The 25993-nt window shown below is 41.8% G+C and overlaps 1 pseudogene; it reads left to right on the forward strand.

Moving 5' to 3' along the window:
* The first annotated feature begins 22193 nt into the window (after positions 1–22193).
* Positions 22194–23127, forward strand: LOC118711240 (annotated as a pseudogene).
* Positions 23128–25993: the final 2866 nt, after the last annotated feature.

Below are 25993 nucleotides of genomic sequence, written 5' to 3' on the forward strand. Positions count from 1 at the left end.
TGAAAGAGCTCTTCCTATTCCCATATCAAGTGTCTAAAGCAGAGCTTTGGTTTATTGTTCATTTTAATTGTGGGAAAGACTTAACTGAATGCAAAGTGAAGTCTTTCTCCAAATCCTGGGGAGGAATGGGATGACTGGGTGTGGCCCAGCTCTGCATGCTCTTGTGAGGTGCATCTTCCCCCCTTTCCCCCGACCCGGGGGCAGGATGATTCTCAGAGTGAGCATCTGGGCAAGATTTCTGGAGAGAAAAGCTTGGACCAAACTCCTCATTCATCTAACTCAGAGTCAGCATAATTTGAGCTTTCAGAAGAATATGACCTTATTTTGTCATCACAGGTTGGTGAGGTCTGGGGAGATTGGTCACACTTAGAATCATAGAAGATTGACACTAGAAAACTTCAAAATGAATAATTATTCTTGCCCATTTGGGAGACAGGAAAATTGAGGATCGGAGAAAGGATGAGACTGGCCAACATCACATAGACATCCAAAATTCACTTATTCAATCCGCTAAATATTTTTCCAGCATCTACCACAGAGCTAGCTCTTATAGATAAACATATGAATTCAGTTCAATAAACATTTATAAATGTCCTAATATGTGCCTGGCACTATGATGGCTGAGGAATATGGAATTAAGCCAGACACAGACTTTTCCATGAGGTGCTGACTGTCTAGCAGGGAAGAGGCAGTTTTTCACGGAAATGATCACAGTACAATGTGATCAATGCCACTTGCGATGGATGTACACAGTGGGATCACACCACACACATGTCAGAAGCCATTCCATGATCTTATTCAGATAACAAACAAATCTAATAACACGTACCAGCGTAATTAAAGAAGCTTATTATTAAAAATGACTGGAATAAACCCTGCAAACAAGCAGGAGCATTTTGTAATCTACATCCCTAGTATTTGAAAACTGTGAAATAAATGCACAATGAGCTATGACTACTCATCTATCAGAATGTCTGAATATTAAAAGACTGACTATATCGCCGAAACTGGTTTGGTTCAGTGGATAGAGCGTCAGCCTGCAGACTGAAAGGTCCTAGGTTCAATTCCGGTCAAGGGCATGTACTCTGGTTGTGGACATATCCCAAATAGGGGGTGTGCAAGAGGCAGCTAATCAATGTTTCTCTCTCATAGATGTTTCTAACTCTCTATCTTTCTCTCTTCCTCTCTGTAAAAAATCAATAAAATATATACATATTTTAAAAAAAAAAAAAGACTGACTATATCAAGCATTAGAAATGATGTAGAGGAATTGGAACTCTCACACCCTGCTGATAGGATAGTCACTAGTAAAAACCCTTTGGAAAACAGGTATACTCCATTCAGTTTTAAAAGTTAGGCCCTTATTCTATGATCCAGCTACTCAACCCCTAGCCATTGATCCTGGATAAAAGGAAATCAAGGTTCATACGAAGACACATGGATGCTCCCAGCAGCTTTCTTTGTAATCACGAAAACTGAAAGCCACCCCAAATGCATTCACAGGTGACTGGAGCACCAAATGGAGACACATCCACACAATGGGATGCTGCTCAGCAATGAGGAGGAATGAACCACTGACACATAGAACAACACTGATGGATCCCACAATGATTACGCTGAGTGACAGAAGCCAGAAAATCAGTGCACGTATTTCAGTCTTGTGAGAAAAAAGACTTTCTTTGAAACCTTAAGAATGAGAGAAGCAATGGAATGTGTGTGAGACTAATATACAAGGCCTGGTCTCTAATGTGGGCATATTCATTATTTCCATTTTATACAGGTGGGCATCAGGGTTCAGAGAGGTAAAGCAACTTGCCTAATATCCCACTGCTCCTGAGCTGCAGAACGAGGGGGTGACCTGACTCCAAGGCCTGACCTCCTAGGCTGCCCTATCCCTCCACGTTTAAAAGGAAAGTTGATCCCTCAGGCCCCATCTGGCTCTAACTTTTCCCAATCCTATCACCTCTAAGAGATTAGCTTCGGGGTCCCCCAACCAGGCAGCCCCACCAGCAGCCTGTTAACCTTCTTGACCTCGGAGGCGCCTGCCAACTAGTTCCTCCAGGAGCCGCACGCTCCTCCACTCCTGGGCTAAGCACTGAAAAGAATTACAATCCAATTGACTCCGTGGGCTAAACGGAGTGCCTGTTTAGCTTACATCAGCAGTGCTGACGCTAATATTTTGACATCAATCTTCATCTGCTGTGCAGTCGCTCAGAGCCATGTCTTCCTGGGTGAGCCTGGGGCAGCCGGCTCCCCTGAGAAAGAAGGGTCAGAGGAGGCCCGACCTCCGGAAGTCTAATGAATTGCTCTGCCAGGTGGGAGACCGCTGCTCAAAGAGAGCTTCTCCTCTCAAGTGCAAAGGCCATCCCCATCCAGATGCCCGTATCTTCAGTGGGGGTGGGAAAAGTGAACTTTTCCCCATATCAGAAGTGTCTGGGCATTCATCGGTCAATTATTAGAACAATGTTAATAATTTATGGGAGTCTACCAGCCCCCCAACATGTATGCCACTTGATTTGCCTCCTGTCATGGCCAAAGGCAGACTTGGCATTAATCTGCTTTGCTATGTGTAGGGTGGGGCATGGCCAATGAAAGTTATTGAAGGCCTGCTGTGTACCAGGTACCCCTGTCACATTGAATTCTCACAATAATCTGTCCAGGTCAATATCACCCCCATTTCATTGAGGGTAAAACTGAAGCTCAGAGAACTTGTTACTCTTACGGGTGTAACAGGTGGAATTAGACTTAAATATGTTCATTTAATTTAGATTGTCTGACTATAGGTCTGCCTAATGTCAATGGGTTTAATAACTAATATTTGGAACAAAGGGTATGACAAATTTTACAGAGAAATAAAAATTCAATTATAACTAGACATACATTTAAGGAATCCCATTATTGAAAAGGATGCGATTAGACCTGTGTTACTCGAAGCATAAGCCATAGTTTGACACCAGCCCATGAACTGTGGGTTACCAGCCTACCAGTGCAAGTACAAAAATTAAGAGAAAGCATTTGGAGACATTAATAACAAATTGACATGGGGTAACATCCAAGCATTCAATCACGTAATTCACTGCTATTTGTATTTACAGGAGTATTCATCCATAATAGATAAGAATTAAAATGTGTAAATGGTACTTCTCTATGGATGGTTCTTGATTAGAACTGAACTAGAAGAAATTGGGTCTGGGGTGTGGTATCATTTGAGGGATTTTCTCATCAATGTTGTGTCAACCTCAAGGGTAAGGGCTCTTGGAGGCTCATTGCTGTCAAACAAATTCCTGTTCCTGCCTATTACCTATGTGACCTTGGGCAAATGACTCAACCTCTCCTATAAAGAGAGACAATGATGGTGCTGACTGCCTAGAATGATTGTGAGAATCGAGTGGAATTATCTATGCACAGCATTAGCACAATGCTCAGCACAAAGTAAGCACTCAGAAAATACCAGCTGTTGCATTTACATCATGTACCTGGCACCAGAAAGAGCTATAGAGTATTTGCTATAATTCTTAATATCATTGGTAGTAATCGTAGGAAGAGAACATTCCAATCCTGGGCAGCTCTCTTGGAAATCCCTGATACTAAGACACCCCAGTGGAGGATAGTATTATAAGATGACACTGCACAACCCAATGTCACTGCTGAAAAACCAGCCTGTGACAGGTCAGCAAACCCAGGTCTGCCCCAAAATATCAAGACTCTCAAAAAATAAAAATCTATTTTCCTAAAGCATTCTCCTTCTAATTAATCCGTAAGATCCCTTGGGGATTATGGCCGAAAACTTTGGGAGGCAAAGATACTCATTTAGCAAGTGCAGTAGTGGTCACCTGGGTCTGCCTGGCTGCACTAGGCTCCTGCCTCTTCTCCCCACCTCTGGGGATGCTCTGCAGTCACGTACAGGAACCAGAATGATCCCAATACCATTGCCCTACAAAGACACATTACAGATCTTGTTAAGAAACAATCAAGGCTTCCGGTGACCTATAGAACAAAGCCTTACTCTAGAAGAATCACTTAGGTCCAACTCTACGTGGCAAATTACAAGCATGGTGAATGAATAATAAAGCACCCAGTCTGGTCCAACCTTTTACTTTACAGATAACCAAAGTCAAAGCCACCAGAGGAAAGTGATTTATCTAAAATTTAACTGGGAATAAAAGATAACTTTTAATGAAACAAAGTATGATTTTAGTTTAATTAGAAATTATGTTTAAAAACTAAAGGGTTAAAACGCCAATGCAGAACTTTCAGATATCAAGCAGATGGAAAAGAAGATACTTTGGATTGGAGTACGAAAGAAGGGAGCCTTACTACTGCCTCTCACTCCATGCTACACGGACAATATTCTGTCTACTTTGTAAAGTGGGCTTCAACCTGGAAAATGCAAAGCTGTCTTTACCCCCGTTTAGTCAAGATCATAATACCCCAACCCAGTGCCTTGGTGACCTCTGCTGGTATCCCCTGGGTAACACACAATTGGTGCAAGTGGTTCATAAACCTCCTGGGAGTATATTTTGAACCAATTATATGTCTTGGGCACTTATAGCCGAGATCTTGCTTTTTCTATCTACCATTCTCCAATAAAAGGAAGTAGCACTCCTTGGAAAAATGGCGCATTCCAGGGCTGGGCAGGGAAAACACAAAGAGCAAAAGGTTGTGGACATGTCAAAGGGAAAGAGCTCTCAATGGACAAAGCTCATTGGAGGCAAAAATAGTGTGGTATTGGGTTATAACCCAAAGAATAAAGTAAATATACAGAGTCCATACTGATTTATACTAATATAAATAAATGATTAAGTCACTGAATGAATGAATGAATGAATGAATCCATCCATCAATTAATAAAATAAAAAAGTGAGAGGTGGCTAAACTGGCTCTTAAAAGGTGAAGCTTAACCTCCCCTCCCTTCTTCGATTGTGGACTGAACTTAGTGACTTGACTGCCAAGAAAGGATCAAGAAAGAGGCATGGTAGTAACTTCACTGCAGAGAAACCTGGTTGGCATTGCCTTGACCACAAGATCAAAATTAACATCACCAAATGGAAGTTGTGTTAATATCATCTGCATGTATCCCAAATATGATGAGAAGGGCACTTCATCTCTGTGGCATTCTGTCCCCCAAAAGGCCGTAACCCCACTCTAATCATCAGGTGATCATCAGACAGGCACACCCAAGGGCCATTTCACAAAACTTAAAACTGACCAGTACCCTTTGATAGTGTTAAGGTCCAGTAAAACAAGAATGACCAAGAAGCTGCCACAGACCAGAGGAGACTGGGGACACAGGACAAGTAAATGTTGTGTGGTGTCCTGGCTTTTCTCCCTAAGCAAAGAAAGAACATCAGTGGACAAATCTGGTGGAATCCAAATCCAGTCTTGACTTTAATTAAATGTATATAACAATATTGGTTTTGACAAATGTACCATGGTAATAAAAAATGCTAACAGAAGGGAGAACTGAGTAAAGTGCACAGGAGAACTCTCTCTACTACCTTTACATTTTTTTTCTGTAAATATATTATTCCAAAATTAAAATATATATATTTTAAAAGTCTTTGAGGAGGCTTACACCAAGAGAGTTGAGCATGGAGAGATTTCTGAATGGACTACAGATAACTCATCGGGAACTTGTCTGTTTCGGTGCATGAGGGGCCCGATGGTGGACCAGTAGCATTACAACAGGGCGGCCATGAGTTCACTCCCAGCCCATGAGGCGTGCAGTGAGGACCAGGAAGCTCCTATGCCATTAGGTGGGCTCAGCCCACAATCCTTCCAGTAGAAAAATAAGAGAGCTTATCAGTCATGTTTTTGCACAAAGAGATAAGGAGACATATACATACAAATAACTCCTAGTCTTGGCTCAAATTATAGGGTCAACAGATAATCCATAGGACACTCAGTGAAATCTGAATTTCAGACTAACAGTGACATAGGACACGTGGTATTTAGGACATGCAATATTCAAGGCATTTAATTTTGGGACATGCTTATACTAATACTTATTTGTTCATCTATGTATTTAAATTTAACTGGGCATCTGGTATTTTTATTTGCTAAATCTGTCAATTCTCAAATGTTGTCATGTCAAGGAAGCCCACCTGGATGTTCCTCCTTAAAATTGCAACCGACCCCTGCTGCACACCCTGCTCTCCTTTTCTCCCTTAAAACCCATCAAATATTAGATGATTGATCAGCTTATCATTCATGCCCTTTGTCTTCTGCCTCCCTATGCCATAATGAAAACTTCCTGAAGGAAGGCATCATTCATTGATTCCCTGGTACACTGCTTGCACATATTATTCCAAAATGTAAATAATACATATTTTTAAAAAGTCTTTGAGGAGACTTACAGCAAGAGAGTTGAGCCCCATGAGCACGATGGGAGGTGTTCAATGAATATTTGTTGAATAAATGAATATCTTTAAAAATATATATTTATATTGGTTTCCATGACTTTCTAGTTCATAGGTTGATGCTCAAGCACTGAACCACACCAGCCAAGCTAAATGAATATCTTAGGGAGTAAGATTATTGAGCTTCTAGGGCACAGGCACGCATTGGAGTGGGTGTTGGGCTATTCATTATAACCTTGAGCAGTAAGTGTTCTCTCTCTTTTCCACAGACAAGGCTCAGAGAGGTTTTGGTCATGTGTGCAAGATCACACAGCTAGTAAGCTGCAGTTTTAGCTCTGCCATGTCTGCTGACTAGGTAGCTCATCTCTTTCTGCTATGCCAGGTGCCAGGCAGCTCTTGCCAAGAAGAATATTTTTGTATTTTTTAAATAATTTTTTAAAATTTATTTCATAGAGGAAGGGAAAGAGAGAGATAGAAACATCAATGATGAGAGAGAATCATTGGCTGCTGCCTGTATGCTCCCCACTGAAGATCGAGCCTACAACCCAGGCATGTGCCCTTGACTGGAATCAAACCCAGGATTCTTGATTCTGCAGGCCGATGCTCTATCCACTGAGCCAGAAGGAATTTTTTTTTTACATATTTGTTTTCAGTGAGAATTTATGGAAGCATTCCATTGGGTATGAGAAGCATATTCAACTCAGGAAAATGAACCTCAGGTGACATCTTAGTTTGCACTCAATGGCATTTGCAGATGCATAAGACAGAATACAGGTGACTGCCCCCCACAGTTCCGTGGGCCCATCCTATATCAAAGCCACCTCTGTTCACTTGCCTCCTCCTGTGTTCCAAGCACACATCTGTGAAATTGTTTCAAGATGTCTCCAAGGTGCAATTTTGTTTGATAGTCACTGTGGACCCAAACCATTTCATGTTAATTTCCTGCAACCTACTCCACTGTCAGCTCTCCTCATTGTAGATATTTATTTCCCAGCTAAACGTGCATTTATTTATTGACATTTTTATTAAATTGGACTGTAATAAATTTGACTGTGCTTATATCTATTTTCCCTTTGTGCTCAAGAACTCAAAGTAAGTCGATGTGTTTATCAACTGCGTGACCAGTTGTCGAGAGCAGAGATGAAGGGTAGGGCTGTGTCAGTAAACCAGGGGAGGCAGAGCCCCAAAGCCCCTTTATGGCTGGTGTTTCAGCACATGTTGAGGTCTGAGATTGGTTCTGATGCCTGCAGAGTTTGGACAGACACCTCTGAGAGGGAGACAAAGAAGACATGTTTTTTTCTGTCCCATTAAACACTGAGAACTTGGAAAGTGGGATGGAGCGCCAAGAGGAACCTTGGTGGGTAAAGAAGGAGCCTGGGAATAATCTCAATCTCCTGGTGCCTCATCAGCAAGTGTAATCAAATGATAAAGAGCACAGGCTTGGGCGTCAGACAGAAAAGAGCTTGTATCCCAGCTCGCCGGCTTGCTGCCTGTCTAACTCTGGGCAAATTACTTAACCTCGCTAAGCCAGAAATGTCTCGTTTATAAAATGGGGTAATTATGATACCAACTGCATGGAGTAATTATAAAAATGAAATGAGATGATGCACATAGATGCCTAACATTGTAACTGCTCCAAAAATATCGCATGAGTACTGTTATCATCTCCTTGCCGGGCTCCAGTGTCTCAGACTTAGTTCTGTCTGTTTCTGGTATTAATTCTCCAGAATGTTGGCCTATCCTGAGTTATCTGCATGGGAGCCATGATTCAGAATTGTGTCTGGGCCAAGTCCACCTGGAATGCTTCTTTCAAACTCAGGCCATGGCATTCCCAGTGGACCTGTGAACCCTGGGGCTGAGCAGCACAGGGCATGTGAGCAATCCCAAACTTTGAAGCCAGAGGATCTCTCAGAGACCTCAGTGAGTTTGCCAGAGTTGTGCCAGCTTGGGTAAGCTGGTTAATCTCCCAGAGACTCAGTATGCTAGTCCATAAAATGGGGTCAATATCTGACCAGCTGCTGCCCCCCATTGTAATTGCTTAGGAAGCTGAGAAGGGCTGGACAGATGTTCCTGAATATCTTTTTTAGTAATCTAGGCTTTATGGGAAGTGAGGGAAGAGAAACTTCTATAGAATCTAAATTTGGGAAAGAAATGAAGAGGATGATAATATTTGGTAGTCATTAAGATGATTTTTGCTGTGTACTTGGGGATATCAGAATGAATTGAGAATTCCTCTCATGGGGAACTTGCAGACTTGTGTCACCTTATTAGGACATCTGCAAACCTGACTTATGATGAAAAATACAGTTTTATATGAATGGCTTCTAGGATTATGGCTTTGTTATAATTTCCTACTAACTAAACAAAATAATGCACAATCATAAGTTATACAGAATTAATGCAGCTTTAAAAAAAGCATGTTATTGTTTATCAAATGTCCCACATTATCCTACCTCGTACCATCAACAATGAGAATATTATTGATGTAATAAAGGATTAGCTTCCTTAGATATAATTGAGATTTGAATCATTGACCAGCAAATAACCTTCTTATCCACACACGTGCCAGCATTATGTCCTAAAATCTAAACTGAATATAAGATTTCTATAAGGTAAGTGTGAATGAATAGGAAACTAGAATCAAAAACCTTGAGAAACTCCATAACACATCAGTAAAAACACTGGCATGCAACTAAATGCCTCTCTGTCCCTGGAATAATAACCATAACCACCATTTATTGAGCATCTACTATTTATTTCATTTAATTGGCCCCTCTTATAGAGTGATTCTCAAGGTTTATAAACAACAAGAAATTATGTCTCATTGTTCTGGAGGCTGAGAAGTCCAACATCATAATGTTCACAGATTCCATGTCCATGAGGACCATGCTCCTCATTGAGGGCTGTGCAGTCACTGTGTCCTCATCTGGCAGAAGGGGACAAAGTTGCTCCCTGGGGTCTCTTTTATAAGGGCTCTAATCTCATTCCCGAGATCTCTGCTCTCATGACTTAATCACCTCCCCACAGCCCCATCCTCTATGCCACTGCCCTAGAAATTCAGATTCAACATATGAATGTGGGTGGGGCGAGGGAGGGGAGAATAGCATTTTGTCCATTGTATTACCCTTCCTTACATTTGTTTTTCCAACACACCACACGTGTTCCTGCCTCAGGGCCTTTACACGGGATGGCATTTTCCTGGGCCTGCAGCACCCTCCCCAAGATGTTCACTAGCCTGCTTCCTTCTCACCATGCAGCCTCTGCTCAGTCCCCACCTCCTTGGATGGCCCCCCTAGAGTCCTTTCTCTCTACATTAGCACCAGAACGCACCTCTCTGCACTACCTCATCCACTGCAGTCTCTTCTTGTCCCTCTACCTGATCCAAAGCAGTGGCTCGCAGTCAGGGCAATATTCCCACCTGAGGAGGTATTTGGAAATGTGTGAGGACAGTTTTGATTGACATGATGGAGAGAGGTCACTACTGGCTTTTGTAGATGGGGCTAAATTAGGTTAATTGCCCCACAATGTCTGATAGAGTTTTAACAATGAGAACCCCCCCCCCCAAATGCCAACAGCATCCCTGTTGAGAAATACTGGGTTGCTGTCTTATTCTGTGTTGCTCCCACTTGAAATGTAATAGTTTCCCATTGTAGCTGTAAGAAATGACCACAAACTTAGTGGCTTAAAGCAACACAAATGTGTCCTCTGATAGTTCTGGAAGTCTGAAGTTTAAAATCAGGGCATCAACTAGGCTGCGTTCCTTCTGGTAACTTTGAAGACTAATCTGTTTCCTGGCCTTTTGGCTTTTAGAAGCCACAGGCGTTCCTTGACTGCTGGCCCCTTCCTGCCACCATTTTCATTCTATTGTTTCCATGGTCACATCTACTAATGATGGTTATTCCTGCCTCCTCCTTACAAGCACCCTTGTAATTGCATCTACTGCATAATGCAGCATAATCTTGGCTCAAGATCCTTAACGCAATCACACTGCAAAAGTAGACAAAAGGTTTACTTTACCTTTTGCTGGGTAAAGTCAAGTACATGAATTGCAGGATTAGGACACATCTTAGGGCCCCATTATTCATCCAAATGAGCAGGGATCTTGTCTGCTTTGTTCAATGTTATAGGCCTAGAACCTAGCACAGACCCTGGTGCATGGCAATTACATACTCGGGAATATCAGATGCTGGATGAATGAGGGTCAAGTCTGTTGCTTACCGCAGTCCAAGAAACATGTCTGGGGGGTGAGGGTGGGGATGGAGGGGCTCTCACTGAATAATGCCATAGGAAATAAAGCTGCTTTTCAGAACAATGCAATTGCCCTCTTGGAATATAAATGTATTCATGTTGAAAACTCCTTTACAAGCCAGCCAAGTTCTTACTCAAAATCAGTTTTATAACTTTGTCAGCATCTGCCCCAACCCTGAACTTGCAAAGTAAATCCTCCCCTGAGATAGCCTCAGTCATAAATCTTTCCACTGGCTGTGTTCACAAGGAATTGGATCTAAGTGTGGAAAGGGACTTAATACTAAACGTTCACAGTTATAACTAAATAATGCCTCATTTCAAAATCACATAAATGATATTAGTTCATCAGGCCATGGATGTTGTATAGGTTTCCCCCTGCAAAAATATAACAATATAATGCAGATTATTCAGAAAGGCTAGTATGGAACCTAAACTGCAAACCAAAATATTTGCAACTCTTGTCCTTTGAAAACTGCTCTTGGCTCAAATCAAGAATAGTATGACGTGCTATAAATTTCCCAACCCAGGCTGACACGCACAGACTGACCCGGTCTTCACATCTGCAGGGCTTTCATGCTCACCTCTTATGTCTTTTGTGCTCAAAGGGGTGGGGTCTCCACCTCATAGAAGAAGATCAGAGGCTCAGAGAGTGAGAAGGATGAGGCAGTGGAGGCGGTGTCAGGATTGGGAATCACAACCCCTGGCTTTCTCACCAAGGCTTCCTTTTCATTCCAGGGCAGTCTATTCATGCTCCCTCCAGAATAGGGGTCTCTGAGCCCCGCCCCCCCCCCAAAAAAAATCAGAGAAGTGCTCCTTGTTGACAGGGAGTCTACAAAACTCAACTGCAGGACTCAATGATGGGGAACATTTCTGAGTGTCAGGATTCCCAGACCCAACACAGAAAGGGGTACTAGAACCTTCCTACATTATTCTAATCCAAATCTATCAGGGCTGCCTCAGTACTAGTTAGATGAATGTGAGGTGGGAGGAGAACGATATAGAAAGAGACATGGGGAGACTCTAAGTGAATTGCTGTCTTTATCAACTACCACATGCTTCAGAGGGAAATTCTCATTTATAGAGAAGATTACATTTGCTGCTAACTTCAGGCAGGGCTTCTGACAAGGCGAGGAAGGAATTACTCTTTTTATGGAAATCCAATCTAGTTTGATGCTGGGAGGCAAGGCTCCATCTAAAATGACAAGTGACAGACTCAGCAATGCATCAGGTACCTGCTCAGGCAAACAGTGGCACACACGCCCATCCCCACGTGAGCACTCCATGGTCAACCCTCTTGCTGTCACCATGGAAGCAGCGGGAATACGTTAATGCTTTCACAGACACTTCAGGGTAGAGGCCAGGAAACAGCCTCTTCAAAGTGTGTGCTGCAGACCCTTCATGAGTAAATCAGACCAGCGCACTCGGCTGATGGACGGTGCAGGGGGGGAGGGGGGCGGTGCGGGAAGGTTCTCTCCTAAGCATGGCCTTTGGGAACACAGTGCTCTACTCTTTTCCAGGCAGCTGGGACACAGAGGAGAGAGGATGCATAGAGTCAGGGTGCCCAGTTTTGTGTCCTCACTGTGACACCCCTGTGGCTCTGAGCTTCCGAAAACAAATCTCCCCTCCAGAATGCATTGCCTCACCTGTCAAATGAGAGACATGGTGAGCTGGGAGGGCTATTGTTGTTTTGTCTTCCCAGAATGTGCTTCTACTTCCTTTGTTTTTGTAATGTTCTCCCTTTTCTTTCTTTCTTCCTTTTTTTATTACATATTTTATTGATTTTTTTTTTCACAGAGAGGAAGAGAGAGGGATAGAGAGTTAGAAACATTGATGAGAGAGAATCCTCGATCAGCTGCCTCTTGCACACCCCCTACTGGGGATGTGCTCGCAACCTAGGTACATGCCCTTGACTGGAATCAAACCTGGGACCTTTCAGTCCACAGGCCAACGCTCAAACAGGTTTCAGCTCTTTTGGAGAATTCTATCCCTTCTCCATGGACCCTAGTGGTCCTCTGCACATATTCGCCCTGGGCTTGGGGAGGCACATGAGGCAAAGGCTGGGAAATCATGGTGCCCCAGTGCCTGGGCAGCGAGGAATTCAGGAAACATGAACCTAATGGAGCCCAGGAGCCTCTTTGTGCTAAATCTGCTCTGCCTCCTGCCAGCAGTATGAAGTTGGACAGCTTACATAACCTCTCCAAGTCTCAGTTTTCTTAGAACAGATAATAATAGTGGCCGCAGCACACAATTGTGTAACAACGCAAGGCTGAGTATAAGGCCAGGAGCACAAAATAAATACCCAATCAATGTTCACTATGCAACCCGCCACTGTTATTTCCTGGTATTGTTATGCAGTTAGAAAGAGAAAACTCTTGTATCTTCTGCACTTGCAAAACTGGTCATATGAGTTTGAAGGTGCCAGGACCATGTTACCTGGAAGTGTGGAAAAACCACCCACATTAGATGAGAACAAAGGGAGGTAATCAAAAGAAAAGCTGAGTGGCAGTAATAAGGACAGATCCCCGGTACCTCTGTTTGAATAGCTCTATCCAGTTAAACCTGAATCCCAGCCCCTGAAAATGCCAGATTCATGAGCTGATTGATGAGTGGTCCTTTTGTCCTAAAGTCAGTTTGAACTGGGTTTCTTTCACTTCCAGATTAATACAAGGGGATTTGATTAAATAATTGCTAAAGGCTCTCATATTTCTGAAAGTTTTTTTGCCCCATCATTTTATGCTACTTAGTTATTATACATTCAGGGCAATCTAAAATGTAAAGGAGATACTTCTTGACAAAGAAGATAGTATTAGGATGTCATCATTGAAAAAGAACAACTCATAGATGCTTAGAGTAGAGAATGTTTAGGGCAGTGGTCAGCAAACTCGTTAGTCAACAGAGCCGCAGTTTGCTGACCACTGGTTTAAGGGAATGATTTGCATTAGTGAAGGGAAAAGGCTAATATGAAGAAATGGTCCTAACCACATAGCATCAAAAACTTGAAAGCAGCCCAAAGGCCCACTAACAGAACAGATAAAGACAGGGAGGTGTACTCACTCAATAGAACACTACATGGCAGTCAATATGAGCAACAGTACTATTACAACTAGATTAAATAAAAAAGTAAGGAAAGAAATACTAGTCAAGTATGATACCATTTTTATAAGTAAAATAAATAATAATTAAACAATACACATTTTAAGAAAACAGAGATATGAGATAAAGAGGAAGAAAGAAAGGAGAAAGTGAAAGAGAGAGAGAGAGAGAGAGCTTAAAGAAAAAGATCAAGATTTTGATAGATTTTTCTTTGGATGGAGAGAAGCAGGAGATGAGAATAGTGGAGAATCTCGTGGGTATATGTTAAGTTATTGTCATATTCTAATTTCCAAGCCAGTACCAATGGAAAGAGTGTTTCATGAGCCAAGGATTAGGATTAATCTGTGCCCCTAGGTTTTAAGAAAAATGAAATGTCAAGAAGAGCATCACAGACAGAGTAAAGGGATTTTTTGAAAGCCTTTTGTGCTCCAGTCTCTTCCCAATCCCCACCCCCACTGCCCTTGGATGGAAATTGTGTGTGTGTGTGTGTGTGTGTGTGTACACATATGCATTTTTTGACAAGGAGTGGAAGTCAGAGTCATAGTGTGTAAGGTCTGAAAAGTCATGAAGGACATATCATTTAGGACATTTTAAACCAGAGGACTTAACTTTTGTCCTAAATATCACAGGTGCCAAGGAAGGCATATTAGCAGAAGAACATGACCATATTTAAGTTATAAAATGTTACCTTGGCTGAAGAATAAAGAATGGATTGAGGGTTGGGGGTTGTAGTAGGAATGGTAGCAGAGAAAGGAGTTGAGAGCTTCTGCGCTCTACCCAGGTAGAGAGATCCTGAAACCTAGGATCAGAGGGCAGCAGTTGGTGATGGAGGAGAAAGGATGAATCTAAGAGAATGTCTGGAGTTAGAATCTATATATTTCTAAATTTCCCACTTTTCTGTTCTAAGAGACAAACAAACAAACAAAACAACCCCAAAGAGGCCATAATAAAAGCCTAAGCGACCATTACTGTAGAACGACGAGATGACCGGTCACTATGATGCGCATTGACCACCAGGAGGCAGACACTCAATGCAGGAGCTTCCTCCTTGTGGTCAGTGCACTTCCATAGGGGAAGTGCCGCTTAGCCAGAAGCTGGGCTTACGGCTGACAAGCTCAGGAGCGGTGGCAGGAACCTCTCCCACCTCCGCAGTAGAACTAAGGAGCAGTGAGCAGGCAGGCGGTAAGGACCGAGGGGTCTCAGACTGTGAGAGGGCGCAGGCTGGGCTAAGGGACACCCCCCTCATGCCCAGTGCATGAATTTTGTGCACCAGGCCTCTAGTTCATCCATAATATTCTAAGTGACAAATTTACACTCTCACCATTAGACATTCAAGCAGGTCCATCTGATTAGGGCCAAAAAAAAAAAAAGAAGTCTGAAAACTCAGTCTAAGATGCGAGGGTGGTATCCAACATGCTACTACTGTGCTCATTAGAAAGGAAAGTGAGTGGGCTCCCCACAACCTTACCCTCAAGTTTATAACTTGGAAACTTAGACCAAGGAAGTGTCAAAAAATGTATCCAAAAATGATCAACAATATTGATCACCTTCACCTGAGCAAGAAGGCAAGCCTCATTAGCCCTGCCTTCAGCACAAAGCCTGGGACACCTCATAGTTTTAATTTTCTCTTCAGGTTTTATTGTGACAATTAAATAAGACTTGATGAATTTGGAGGAAAAACACCCAGCACAGTGATTATGAGTACTAATTAGAAAGCAAAATAGTGGCTTTGATGAATCTGTGCTTGGTTTGTCCCTTAATTAATTGACTGGCTGCTATTATACTTGGTGATGGATTGGTTGAAATATTCCATTAAAATCTGATTCATTCAGCGTCCTTTATTCAGAAAAGCCTTCCAAGGATGAGGAGCGAGTGGGAGGGAAATGGGGTGTGAAAGGCATACATTTATTTATTTATACATTTATTGTTAGATGCAAAAGGCATTCTTTGAGCAAGGTTCTGAGCATGTCTTCCTCCAAACATAAGGTAACCTGTATCACTCTGAGAGATTTTTTTGGAGCTGGGGGACCCCTTGTTTACTTTGCTAAATGAAAAGGGGTCCATGGCAGTCTTCCCAGCCTGTTTTGAACACTCACTGTGTCCACACGATCGTACATGAGCGTGACGTTGCCATGCGAAACACCCTGAGTTTGGCTGGCACATCCTGCCTGGCTTTATGTCAGGGTGTTCATCTAAAACCTTAGCGAGAAAACATCTCTGCAAAAGACAGAACTCAAGGTATATTTCCTCCCTGGAATTCCTCTAATGTTTTGGTAATCCTAACACCTTTCCCCTGTCACATCGTGGGACGTTGACCAAGACAGTGGATGGCAGTAGCCAAGCTCAGGGCTCTTCCCTGTTGCTCCAGAAGCACAGCTGCCTTCTTGGTGCTAGAGTGGTGGTTGCATAACACGCTTAGACAGATCAGAGAGTCATTTACCAGGGATCACTCTGAAGAAACTGTAAATCTGACTCAAACCAAGAAACCATTAGTCACCCATGTCAGGGATCCTACATCAGCATGTCAGCTCATCACCAGAGTTCAGCCTCTGAATTCTCTTTTGACACCTGGCATCTGATTCTTAGTGATAGGAAGGAAGGAGAGATGGGCTATAAAGCAAGTTATTGCCCATTCATGCTGATGCCGAGGAAATTTCTGCTATAATAATTATATGTGTATTAAAGAACAATAAATGCCTGCATGTCTGAATGCTGATGGAATTAAGATTACCTTTGTTTTTCATCTAACCCACATTGATGACACCGATGGTTATAGGTAGAAAAACCTAAATCAAATTTCTGATTCCTTAATTCTATAAAGGGATTGCCACACAAAATCCACAATTACTTTGACTTTTGACATACGAAAGGTGAATTATTATGACAGTTTATTCAGGGACAAAGTGCAGGAAACTGCAGGTAACCTTATCCAGTCTGAAAATGTTCTAATCTACTGACTAGAGATGGGCTTGCTAGATGGGAGAACAATGATGTCTGCTTAAAGGCATAGTGTTTCCCTATGAAAATTTTTGTCCTGAGGTACATTTGTAGATTTATACTTAGGAATAAAGACAAAAAGAAAACTTGTTTGGTGGTTGCCTTTGGAATGGCTTGTTATTGCCTTAGCTTGTGAAGCACTGGGGCCTCTGTTTCCTACAACACATCCTGCCTGGTCTGCTTCTCCAGGCTCCTGGTTTGAGTCAGCACAGTGTACAATGTCACTATGACCCTGGCAAGCGGGATGAAGGACTGGTGACATTGTATAATCTTGGTTTCTTTAAGACCACTTCTAGGTGGAAATCTGTCTGAAGAACCACACCTACCATTGGAAACAACTCAGATGTCCTTCTCTCAGATGTAATCGCTCCTCCCTTTGAAGATTCAGACCTCATTCCTTTGCAACATCAGATGACAGACAATAAATTTGTCTCCATGTCACAGCTTTTTGCATTCTTACCTTATTCTTCTCTACTAGAAAACTGATACCCAAAAGGCCACAACCATCTTTAATTCATCTATTGATCCAAATCCAGTTTGAGCAAGGTAGTAAGAAGCTAGGAAAATTCATTGGTAAGGACTTTGAAAATATCTCTATATATACAAGGTTAATATGCAAATTGTCCACTCAAGAGTTTGACCTGGATAGTGGGAGTTTGATCCCTCATTATGATGTGCACTAACCACCAGGAGGCGGCACAGGATATGGTGGGTGACCAATGGCGGGGCTGAGGGAGCCAGGGAAGGAGGAGGTGAAGAGGTGTGAAGCCAGGCCTAGGGACCCTACCCTGCACAGAATTTCGTGGACCAGGCCTCTAGTTAAATATAATAATGCACAAGTTATTTAGCACAGTCTCTGACACAAAATAAGTGTTCAGTATATGGGAGTTGTTAAAATTACTTAATAAATTCAGTCCAAATATACTTCCTGCCTGCCTTTTCCATTGGGAGCTCCTTCCAGCCACAGGTAAGATTTATTCCTATTTATAATCCTAGCATCTAGCTTTGTGTCTGGTCTACAGTTGATGTTCAGTAAGAGTCTCTGGGGAAAATGCATATTTTAGATGTCTGGATTACAACCTTATGTCCTTCTGTTGCATGTATGGCTGGAGAATCCTTGATTGCTAAGTGGGTAGAATCAGTAGCTTTCCTCTGTAAGAACTAGAAAATACCTCCTTCCATTCAATGCATGAGGTTACTGTTTAAGACTTCTATTTTCTGCACCTCCATCACCCTTTTTTGTTTTTTTTAAAAATAGAATAGAAGTGAAGTAGGATAGAAAAAAAATAAGTATTATATTGAAATTATACCTCATTTCATTAAATGAATTGTAAAGGCTGAGATAGTAATCAGTATCCTCAAAAAAGAATTTTTAAAAATATCTTAACCTCAATATTACATTTCAGACTTTTCATCTTTCTTCTTTAACAAACAAAAAACATTAACTATGTTAAATTGTCCCTATTAAGCCTGACTTTTAGAGTCTCCAAGTTTTATATATATATATTCAGGAGTGAGAATAAAGTACAGATGCACCCAGAAATCTCTTAAAATCAGTTCTGCCTGCCTTTCCTGGCTGCCTTCATTGCCTGAAGCAGCTCACTGAAGCCGAGATGTGGTTATTTCAGGAAGTAACAAATAAACACACCTTTGCAGGTCAAGTCCATTACAAAGTTGGTAGGGCACCTGCAAGCTTTTCTCAGAGACTTTAGCCCTAAAGCTTCCATATTTATTAGGAGCAAATCTCGATCTAAAAGAGCATCCATTTTAATACTCCAGAGAGGACAGCCACTGACCCAAATCTTATCTTTTATAATGAGCTTGGTATAGAGTTCCTGAAGGTGTTTGAGGCCAAGTTTGTTTTTACTGTACCTATGGGTTTGTACTTGAACTTGGGGAATTCAGATTCAAAGTTATTTTTAATTACAATGAAGTAAAAACACTTTAACCTAGAATGACAGGGTTGGGAGCAGGAAAGAGAACAAGTACTTCCAGAAGTCAGGGGAAGAATTAAAGAAAGCAGGTGATTCACAAGAACTGGAAGAGACTAGGACAGTTAGGAAAACTGAGTCTTCGGTTAAGTTATTTGACCAAGCTCAGCTGGTGTGGCTCAGTGGTTCAGTATCGACCTATGAACCAGAAGGTCATTGTTTAATTCCCAGTCAGGGCATACGCCTGGGTTGTGGACTCAATCCCCAATAGAGGGTGTGCAGGAAGCAGCCGATTTATGATTCTCTCTCATCATTGGTGTTTCTCTCTCTTTCTCTTCTCCTTCTTCTCTGGAATCAATAAAAATATATTTAAAAGAAAAAGATTTGACCAAAGTTATATACAGTTGTGTGTGTTTTTTTGTGTGTTTTTTTTTTAATGTCAGATCAAGTATACTAGTCCAGGACTGTCTGACTCAGAAGACTATTCTCTTAACTACTGGCTTATAGTGTGCCTTCAATAAATAAGTAGTTGGTGCCTTGGTTACCTTGGAAAAGTCAACTGAAGCCTAATACCTCAACAGCTTTGACACACAGCTTGATGCCCCAAAGAAGCCAGGGCATCCACACTCTGCCATTTCTACGCTCCAGATAATTCAAGCACCTCTTTCTAGCCAAATATCATATGTTGCTCATTTCCAACGTAAAGCTCATTGTATGTGCATCCTCCATGCCCAATTTAGTTGAGGCACCCATTAAGCATCCTTAGTTTTATCTAAATATGCCACATCCCAGGTGAAAAATGGGCTGCCAGCAATGTGATTATGTATTCTGAATGATGTGTATGTCGGCAGGGGGCTTATAAATAAATTGCTTACTGGGCAATACATTGCCCAACTTTGCCATTTTCATATTTGAGAAAATTAAAACTTATCAACAGGTTGTACATTAATAATGGGTTTGAGGCTTAGACAAGAATGTAAAATAAATTGGAGTTGAGATCTCCACAGCTTTCTTATCTGTCTGCTCCCTGCAAGACCTAAGCAAAGGTGAACACTACTCAAGACCGTCACAATGAGGTAAGACCTGTGTCATTTGTTTTCCAGAATAGACATTCATTCCCCATTCAATACACAGTCAATGCCTTGCTACACCAGGCCCTAGAGATAGAGCAGTAAATGAGACAGGGCCCTGCTCTCTGGATGACAGCCTGTGAGTGAAAAGGGACAGACACACAAGCACTCGCTGCACAAATGGACACAGTTATTTCCAATAGTGACACATGCTATGAAGAAAATACAACAAGATACTGGGATAGACAGAGACTTGGGACAATAAGGAGAAAGTGACAATAGGTAGGTATTTAGGAAAGGCCACAGTGAGGAGAAAAACCTGGAAGATGAGAAGGAGGTAGCTATGTCAGGGTAGAGCACTGCACACACAAAGGCATGGCATATGTACAGGGAATACGGACAGTATGACTGACTGGTCAGTGGGAAGCAGAGGGATAGAGTATTATAAATGGTATTCAACAGGCAAGCAAAAGTTGGGTCATGTTGGACCTGCGGCGGGTCATTTTAAGAAATTTGGATTTTATTTTGTAGAGAATGAAGCTACTGGAGGGATTTCAGCCAGAGAGTGATGCAATCTGAGTTATGAGCTTTCTGCCACTCCAGTCTAATTGCATGTACTTACTGCAAATCTAGTTCTGGAAGGAAAGTTAGCTCTGAGCAAGAGCTGCCTGGGTGAAAACTGGATTAAACTCTATAGACTTTCTGTTCCCCCTGGGAGAATAGGAGGATTCTCTCTCAATAGCCACACTCTTACAAGGCAAGTGCTTTTGAGACTGTTTTTACAGTATCCACATTGCCAGCAGACTCCTGGACATTTACCCTTGAACTTGTGGTTAAGCAGAGAGTTTACTGAATGACTTGCTGAGCCTCACTGAAAAATAACAGCCAGGGAAGGCAAGTGACCTTCCTTTGTGAATGCAGATCAAGATTTTGTCCTGAGCCACCCTGGTAATGTGTGTGCTAAGGGCCCTAAGAACTGTGCTCCCTAAGAACAGCAAAAGCTCTGGGCACCAAGCAACCAGCTCTGTGTTTTCCAAGTTGTATAATATTGATGAGCCTTAGTTTTCTAATCTGAAAGCAGAAACTAATAATAGTACTTACCTTCTTGGATTATAACATGAGTTAAAGGAAGCAATTGAATTAATGCATTAAGTCTGGGGAAAAGCATAAATACTCACCGTCAGGGGTCTATTTTTGAAAGGTGGGTGCCTAGGCTAAGAAGTATAAACCACCTGGCCAGCATGGCTCAGTGGTTGAGTGTCGACCTATGAACCAGAAGGTCACAGTTCAATTCCTGCTCAGGGCACATGCCTGGGTTGCAGGCTTGATCCCCAATGTGGGGCGTGCAGGAGGCAGATGATCAATGATCCTCTCTCATCACCGATGTTTCTATTTCTCTCTCTCCCTTTCCTTTCCTCTCTGAAATCAATAAAAATACTTTTTAAAGGAAGCATAAACTATCATGACATAAAGTATTCTGCAGGGTAAGGCCTTTTAGAAAGATAATGCTGAGCCCAAGGGTTGGCAAATTATGGCCCATGGGCTAAGTCCAGCCCACCCCCTGTTTTGGTATGGCCTGTGAACTAAGAATGGTTTTTACATTTTTAGATAGTTGGGAAACATCAAACGAATGATTTTTGTGACATTTGAAAATGATATGAAATTGAAATTTCAGTGTCAATAAATCATTCTATTGGAACAAAGCCAGGCTTGTATATTTACACAGTGTTTCACTCAAAAAAAGGTGGCAGAACTGAGCAGCTGCAGAAGAAGCTGTATAGGCTGCAAGGCTGAAAATATTTACTGCTAAGCCCTTTTCAGAAAAAGTTTGTTGACCCCTGCTCTAACAGGCTGAACTGGCTATACTGGAACTAAATTGTCCTTCTGTTCAGATTTCTCCCCACTTACATTCAGGTTTCTCTTAATAAGACTTCAGATTCCAAGATGGTGGTTTAGTTTTCCCCTGGATATTTGGCCTGTAGGTATTGGTGTGCACTTATACTGGGTGAACTGAAATAGGTGGGTTTAGAAGATCATGTACATCCCACCTGCTACCCTAATGTAAACTGAACCAATAAAGTACTGTGCATTTTCTTTTCTTCTTTAAAAACACACACAATCATTTATTGATTTTCAGAGAGGAAGGAAGAGAGAGAAACATCAATGTGAGAGCATAACAGCAATCGGCTGCCTCCTGTGTGCTTCCCACCAATGATGGCACCTGCAACTAGGTATATATATTGACCAGGAATGAAACCAGCAACATTTTGGTACACAGAAGACACCCAACCAACTGAACCACATCCACCAGGACAAGTGCTGTGCATTTTCCTACTCAGTTTTTACTGGAAAAATGAAAATGCCAACCAGAATCACCAACTAATATCACATTACTATCTATCTCTCTCTATAAAAAGCCAGTGACCAGCATGCCATAACAACCAGAATGACCAGTAGACCAGTTACTATGAAGTGCCCTAACCACCAGGGGGCAAATGCTTAAAGCTACTGATACATCCAGAAGGCTTTGCGTCTTCCTCAAAAGCCTTGGAGAGCACTGTCTTTGACATGAAGATAGCTGTGGACTTCAGCATCCTGGAGAGTCAGAAGGAATTTGTGGTTGGTACTGCCTGCACTGTGAGGAAGAGCCCCGGCTACCCATGCTGACCTCCGCATGACCCTGTTGGGTCTGATATGCAGAGTGTGTGTGCTAGGTCACCCCATCACCCCCAAGTCTCCCCAGAAGATCATGGGCTCTCTGGCAAACGATTACTTCGCCAGATGGCAGAACCTGTCCCCAGACAAGATTTTCCACCTCATTCTTGTCCTCTGTTATGACAAGAAACTGGAGGCCCTGTGAGATGATATTCCCATAGCTTTGCATAGTTCCCAGGTGCTAACTGCATGTTAACCTCAGGTGAAATTGTCCAGATAATGGAGCAAAGTGACCTCATATCGTTCAACACTCTGGAGACGTGAAGGAAGAGGAGGTTAGGCTCCATGAGGATGCCAGCTCCAACTGTTACCTGGTTCACATTTTCAGGCACATGGCCAAGAAGCTGTTCACCTACTGCACCCTGGGGAACAAAGACTTCCAGGAGGTCACCATTGAAAAGGACGGAGAGGTTCTGCTACACTTTGAGGCTGCTTACAGCTTTTGGAACATCCAGAATGTGGTCCTGAAGCTAAAGAGGGGCAAGTTCCCCTTTGTGAGGTCCTGGCCTGCACTGGGGATGCCTAAGTGGCAGGGGCCAGGCCCATGCAGAGGATGAATGTGCAGATAGGGCACTGCTGCGACAGATGGAAGGCATCTATGCTGCCATCCCCATGTGACCCCTGGAGACCAGCACCCATGTGCAGAGGCTGTACCAGGAGTGGCTGGGGGAGGGCAATTTCCCCCGGGCTCTGGTGGCCCTGCATACCAGTTGACCAGTCGCTATGACATGTACTGACCACCAGGGGATAGACACTCAATACAGGAGCTGCCCCCTGGTGGTCAGTGCGCTCCCATAGCCAACCTCCCATGGTCCCTTCCCCTGACTGGCTGGCTTCGATTGGCCCTGATTGCCGGCCAGGCTGAGGGACCCCACCTGTTCACAAATTCCTGCACCAGGCCTCTAGTAGTTAAATAATTGATATAAGGCATGATTTAAAGAAACACAAGCATAAGTACTTGAGATAACTTCTCACTAGGCATTTGAGTTTTCCATCAGTAATTAATATAATGTTGATTGTATCTTCCCACTTGAGAAGAAGACTTCCACCTTAGACTCATGGAAACCTTATATTGAAAAGAACGATAATAGCCCTATATGATCTCTAGGCTATTCTCTGTCAAAGGCATTGGCAGGCATTTCCCTTTTAGCCTTTGATCTTCCTGTCAAACAATGTATTTCAGTGAGCAAATTATCAAGGCAAATGTCCTTCCTGATCCTTGTCCTTGATCTGTTTCTCCTTCTCTGATAGACAGGATAGATCTCTGCTTTAAAAAGGAAAACTTACATGAAAATGTTATGCTGCTGCTATATTCATGACTTAACCTAATTAGAAAAAAACATTGTCTCTATCTGCCTTTCCTCTCAATATTTTTCCTTGTTAATAAGCCCTCATTTTTTCTTAACCCTTAGAATATAAAAAAGTATCTCACCCAGCATATGCCAAAAATCACACCACATGCTTCATAATGTATCATCTCTTTTAGCCCTTATTCAACCCTGTGACTGTGTTTTGTCCCCATTTAACGAGTGCACAAACTGACACTTGGAGGAAGTAATTTGCCTTGGGTCACCTAGCTTGTAAGTGGTATACCTGGTATTTGAATCCAGAGCTTCTAATTCTCCAAACTGCTCTTAAAGCACACAATCTACTGCACAATTTGTTCTTTGCAGTCCCTAAGTTTAACTTGGGATCACTCAAGATTCTCTTCCCCAAACTAACCAAAGATAAATAATTCAAATCCTACATAAAAAAGGTACTTGCTATTTTTTAAAAAACAAAAACGATTTTTTTAAAAACAAAATGTTCTTTCCATGAGACTTGCTTTGGGCAGTGTATCACAAACTGTGTGAACCAAGAACACATGCTTTCTTTAAGATAAGACTGATAGATTTGGGACACTGCTAGGATGTTTGTTACCCCTTAAGGGATTGGCAATAAGCTAAAACATTCCACATCTGTGTTATTGGAACTCAATGCAATGAGAAGACACGGATTATCTTTCACATTCACTCCTTAGAGTTCATCCAAATCTATTGTCGGAATCTAATGCTTCTCAGTCCTACCAGTTACCCAACCTATTTATAACCTGACAAGGAATACGTACATGGTAGGTGATACCATTATTATTTTTAAAACTCATTCTATAATGCTTATGGTGTCATTTAGACATTTTTATTTTTAAATTAATTTTATTAAGGTGTAATTTGCAATACAAAAAATTCAATTCTTCTAAGTCTACTTTGGTGCATTTTGACAAATGTACATACCTTTGTAAATGCCACCTTAATGAATATAAAGAACATTTCTATTACTCTACAAAGTTTCCCATAGACCTCGGCAATCAATCTTCCCATAGACCTCACCCCAGGTCGCCACTACTATTAGTTTTGACTGCTCGAGAATTTCATATCAATGCTTCATACAGGATGTGATCTTTCATTTCAGATTTTCTTCACTTTAGGATAGTGCCACCGGGATTAATTTATATTGTTGTGTGCATTGGTAATTTATTTCTTTTATTACTAAGCAGTGCTTTACTTTATGGATATGTAACAATTTGTTTATCCATTCATCTGCAAGTACACTTGGTTGTTTCAAGGTTGGGTCTACTATGAAAGTAGCTATACATCAGTGTGCAAGTCTTGGGGTTGACACGTATTTTTATTTCTCTATGTATACACCTAGGAGTAGAATGGCTGGATTATACGGTGTGTCAATTTTATAAGAAACTGACAAACAGTTCTCCAAAGTGGTTGTAAAATTTTACATTTCCACCAGAAAGGTGTAAAAATCCCAATGTTTTGATCATATGTATAAGGTAGTTAGTGGATTATAATTTTATGATCATGTAGGTCCTTCTCAGTAGACAAATGACTCTTGAACCAGGAGACAAACTGTTCCTAGTGAGTCAATCTCTGTGATGCTGTAAAGACAAACAATATCACCTCAACTATTAAAAAAACACACATAATTTTATTGTTTAATTTCCAACACATGTTCTGTTCTCATCCAGGGAGTGAGGGAGTGGAGAATGGCATAGGGCAAAATGAACTTCCATATCCCCATTCAACTCAGTGAAAAGCAAGGAGCTGACCACAGATCAGAAACTTCTCTCTTAATACTGTGAAAGAAAGGGGCTTTGATTTATTATAATAGCCAAGAGACATTAATTAGCCAAATGAAACCAAACATTCTCAAATGGAGGCATGACGGGGGAGAACCAAGGTGGAGAACACCCAATTAGAGGATATCAAATAATGAAGATGGAAAAATAATGTTATGTCTTAAACCTAAGATATGAGGACTCTGTATATAATTTTTGTCTTGTTGCCTATTAAAGGCAGCTTTTGCTCAAAATATAATCTGAGCTGAAATGCAGGTGTTGATATAAGGCATATGATCCTATGATAAAAAGTGAAGTAGGAGCTCCTGATTTATGAAGCCTGGATTTGCATGGCAGGTGCAAAGTTCTCTAAAAATAAAACCATTTATTGGAGGCCTGTTCAGATTATAGCTATAGATTCCCAGAGTTTAAAAACAAGGCAACTAAACCTGAAGCTGTAGAGTCCTAGGATAG

Source organism: Pipistrellus kuhlii, unplaced genomic scaffold (genome assembly GCF_014108245.1).
Source record: "Pipistrellus kuhlii isolate mPipKuh1 unplaced genomic scaffold, mPipKuh1.p scaffold_m20_p_8, whole genome shotgun sequence".
Lineage (NCBI taxonomy): Eukaryota > Metazoa > Chordata > Mammalia > Chiroptera > Vespertilionidae > Pipistrellus > Pipistrellus kuhlii.